The following is a 5,237-nucleotide window of genomic DNA, read 5'->3' as shown; positions in this document are numbered from 1 at the left end:
TCTTGTTGACATGTCCAAGACGACAATGCCACAAGGATGCTCTATCCATACCATTGGAAGAACCCATACATAAAACATCATTTCCTAAGTTATCTACAATCATAACAGTTTCATAAATTCCATTACACGGTATTGCTTTAAAATATAAGACACCATTTAGATAAGCAAGAATATAACCATTCTCATAACTAAAAGAAAATCTAAAACCTTGTCTAAACAAACCATGAAATGAAATGATGTTTCTAGCCATTTCTGGCAAATAGAAACAATTGTTCAAATCTAAAGATAAACCATTCCTAAGCACTAAAGAATACACTCCAATCTTGGTCACAGTCGACGATCTTCTGTTCCCCATGATTAGATTTATTCTTCCATGCTCCACATCCCTATTTCTTCTTAGTCCCTGCAATTCAGAACAAATATGGTAACCACAACCGGTATCAAGGACCCAAGAAATAGCATGAGATGAATCGTTAGCTTTAATTGTATAAATACCTGTGAAAGATGGCTTGATCTTTCCTTCCCTTATGGCTTGCAGGTAGTCTGGGCAACTTCTCTTCCAATGCCCTATTTTATGGCAATGATGGCACTCTGCCTCCTTAGGGTTAGGACAAGGCTTAGCAGGATCAACTTTGTTCCCACTAGAAGAGGAACCATCTCGGGACTTTCCCTTGCGGTGGCTCTTAGACGGAGCCTTCCTCTTCTTGCCTCTTCCTTGCCCAATGGCCAAAACAGGAGCAGCGGGTGGATTGGGAGTGGGTGCAACAGACTTGTCCTTGAGGTTGCTTTTAGCAACCCTAATGAGACCTTGGAGCTTGCTTAGGGTGACCTCTTCCTTGTTCATGTGGTAGGTCATCCTAAATTGATTTTAACACGGAGGCAAAAAGTGAAGCACCATGTCGATCGCCAAGTCTTCCCCAAAGTCAACATTCAACTTGCGAAGACGATCGACATACCTTTGCATCTTTTGCAGGTGCACGGTAAGAGATTCTCCATGACCCATTTTAGCAGAAATCATGTTAGTGAAAATCTCGTAACGCTCTTGCCTCGCGTTTTGGTGGTATCTCTCCAACAAGTCTTGGTGCATTTCGTACGGATACATGTCCTCATAGGACTTTTGGAATTCGGCATTCATGGTGGCTATCATGATGCAATGTACCTTCGTTGCATCACGTTCATGAGTCTCAAAAGCAGTCATTTCAGCCGGAGTAGCGATTTCTGGGTTGATCTTCTCGAGCTTCTCATCGAGGACATACTCCTTGTCCTCATAGCGAGCAATTGTGCGAATGTATCTTATCCATTCGCTAAAGTTTGTCCCATCGAAAGTCACCTTTTGACAAAGTCTCATCAATGTGAATGAACTAGCAGCAGCGTTGTTAGCGTTCGACATCTACAAATAGAAAGGACAAAGATAGATTAGAATATGAATCCCTAATAATCTCCCAATAAGAAAAATTAGGGCTAGGATCCAACAACAATATTTACATATTAGAAAAGGGATGCCGTAATCTAACATGCAAACAATTTGAAGGTAAGTGAATGATGATTCACTAATTCTCCACCACAAAAACATAACTATAAGTTCTAAATGAATTGAGAATTCCTAGGTTTGGATGAGATTCATTGAAACTTTTCAATGGCATGTTTAAATCTCGATATGCCCCTATCGTTTGTGACTGGGATACCAAGGATCACAAAGTGGGTGTGAATTACCATGCAAATTTACATGGTGCCTTCATTGTAATGATCACCTATTCGATGTGCCGGTAAACCACAGACGCTCCATCGAACTATGATAAACAATGAATCACCCTTTGCCACATTTGCTTAGAACCAATTAGTGTGCCGGTTAACCACACACGCTCCACTAACTTCTTAGCAAGGGTGCAAAGTGTAATTTCATGAGATTGCATCAATTCACTTTTCCTAAAGTAACTAAGATTGGGAAATTTTGAAAAACATGTAGTTACTTTGTATTTCATATTATACTTTTAATGAAGGGATGAGGTTGCCCTATCCTACCCGTTCGGCTAACGACCCTCCACCGATCAAGCAAGCAGTGGGTGTGAGTGTACACCCATTAAACGCCATTTTATAGGCAGCAACCTTATACCCACCTTATAGACCGGCTTCGTGAATGAGGCCTACTAACGGTAAGACTAGCATTTTAATTATACATACACACACACACACACACATATATATATATATATATATATATATATATATATATATATATATTAATCTTGTAATATTATATTAGTATAGGGTTGAATTTTAAACTTGTAAAATTCTAGGGTTTGAAATTTAAATTGTCTAAATTAAACTTTTAATCACAAAACATAAATTTCAAAACTTGAGGGCAAGTTTTAAACTTTTCAAAACATAGAGGATCAAATAACAAATAATCCAAATTAACAATTAATCACATAATTATCCATATTTGATTTATTTAATGATTTCTTGCAAAACAATTTACCAATTAAATTAAAATAATTAATCAATTATCATATAAGGAAACAAATATTTAATTAATTGATAAATATCTTCAATTAGGTCAAGAATATACTCATATATATATATATATATATATATATATATATATATATATATATATATATATATATATATATATATATCATAAAATCGGATTTATATTGATCTAATATGATTAAGGCAAGTATCTCAAAGATAAACAACAAGAAATCCCGAAGTTTCCTCTTTCTGACGCTTGGACTCGCCGAGTTGAGCCTACTCGCCGAGTACCACCATGGGAATCGCCGAGTTCATCAGTCAGAGGACAGAAAAAAAAACGATTTTTCAAGCAACAAACAAGCAATCAATGCATCAATTCAATAGAAACCAATCTAGGCTCTGATACCACTGATGGGTTTTAGCCATATGAAAATTCCTATGTGCACATGCAACCCTAATGCTTGGATCTAGGTTTCTCTAATTGAACATACATTGAATCCAAGACTTCTAATGGCTAATAGAGTATAATAACAATATAAAAACGGAGATTAGAAGTTTACCTTGAATTACTTGCTTGATCTTCTTGTCCTTGAGGCTTTAGAGTCACAATTGTCACTCCTCTAATGGCTTACAACCACCAACTAGCAAGAAGATGATTTAGGAGAGAGGAGAGAGGATCAAATCGGCCAGGGATTCTTCTCAAAGCACAAGTCACGAAATCCCTTAGCTTTGGGGTCTATTTATACTTGTAAGGCTCCCAAGGTTTCACCCTTAAACCCTAATTGGATAACTTAGGCCCTAAGCAATCCAATACCCTAATAGATAAGCCCTTGGACGAAATCTAAGCCTATCCAAAGCCCTAGAATTCGTCCCCCCTTATCCTTAAGGGATTTATAGCCCAAAGTCAAACTATCATACAATTGACAGTTTATACCCCTTTATTTAATTAATCTCTTTAAGTCACCAAATTAATTCTTAATTAATTTATGACTTATATTAATCAAATAACAATATTATTATTCCTTATATTATTCTTATAATATATTAATAATATTCCTTCTCTCATTATAAATCATCCTGTCAAGTTGCTATGTTGAAGGCAACCCAAAAGGACCATGCACAACTGGGTCAAATACTTGCCGAATATAGTTGCAGCCTTGGACACTAATCCAACAGTTAGGTCCATGCAAGGTATGGAAGGGGGTGAATATCTTTAGGCTCGGGGCGTTGGGTGAAGGATGTAATGTCGACAGGATCGGTGCAATACTGGGTAAGGCATTCTAGGCATAAGTTGTGGGCCCAATGGTCATGATTCTTGAGTTCATCTAAATATTGTACTTTCGGTATTGGTGTACTGGTGGAAGTCGGGAGGCACAATCAGCTAGTTTGGAAAGGATTCAATTAAAGGTTGTGAGGAGTATCAGGTGTATATTAGAAAGTCTCTCGAAATGTTGCATTATAATCCTGTTTTCTCGCAAGCTGTTATGAGGGGTTGATTAGCAAGGTTGGGAACCGGTCATGAGGTCTCAAATCAAAGGTTCTTCGTTAATGTATCGGGTGTTTTTCTTGATGGGGGTACACCTGAATTGTTAAGGAATGGAGGTAAATGTGGAATTCCTAGAATTCTCATCCTTGCTCATAGGGGCAGTGATTGGAATGGCGTGTCAGGGAGTCACGGGTTAATTAAAGGCTTTTGGTGCATCTTATGGATTTGGGTCTAGTAGGAAATTCACGATGGATGTGTTTGGGTTCTTTTCAGATAAGGTATTGGATTCCTAGCTTTGAGCTGAGTAGTGATGGTTGTCCTTTATTAGTTAGCGTCAGTAGGAACACGGATTCGTCCGTCGTCAGTATGTGCGTCTTGTTTTGAGTGGGGTATTAATGGAAGGCCGGATAGGTTGTTCGGTTTGGGCTATGAAGTTGAGTCCTTACAGGATCAGTTTTGATTGGTTTTGTCTGACTGGGAGTCCGACATTGTTTAGTGTGTTCAATTTTAGGTATGGCAGTTGGATACTCGTAGGCTTAAGGAAAAATTCAGGTTTATTCTGTTGGATTAGTGTCTAAGTCCATAACTATAATTGGTATGTACTTGACCCGATTTGGCATGGTCCCTTTTGGGTTGCATGGCATCGGAACAATTGGATAGACAAAATGAGAAAAAGGATACTAGTGATTTGTATTAATATATTATAAGTTCTAATATATTAATATGAAATCGTAATATTTAATTAGTATTGATAAAGAATTAACTTTGAATTAATTTAGTGATCAAAAGGAACTAATTAAATATGGACTCTTATATATATATATATATATATATATATATATATATATATATATATATATATATATATATATATGGTGGGCTAAGTTCATTTAGGTTGGGCTAAGCTTTCATGGATAGTCCATGGAGTGTTTAACCCATGGATCCTATGGAAATGAAAGGTCATGGGTATTAGGGTTTACATAAATGTAAGCCTAATCCTCCACGTTATATAAAGAGGTCCCTAGTTCATGAAATGGGCAATAGAGTGTGTACAAAAGGGGGCTAGGCACTAGTGTATAGTACACATGAGGGAAAACCGATTTGGTGCATGTATCCTTATTCTCAAGTTATTCCAAGAGTTCTTGATATTGTGTGAACCATTTGAGGTGCAACATTTGAGGCACTAGGCTCCTAAAGGTTCAAGACTTCAAGCTCCATCAAAAGGTATGCCATTCTACTAGTTTCTTGTAGTATAGTTGCTTCATATTATGCTATT

This window comes from Lactuca serriola, chromosome 5 (genome assembly GCF_051521515.1).
Source record: "Lactuca serriola cultivar US96UC23 chromosome 5, Lser_US96UC23_V15, whole genome shotgun sequence".
In the NCBI taxonomy this organism is placed as follows: Eukaryota; Viridiplantae; Streptophyta; class Magnoliopsida; order Asterales; family Asteraceae; genus Lactuca; species Lactuca serriola.
This window is presented reverse-complemented; position numbering follows the sequence as displayed.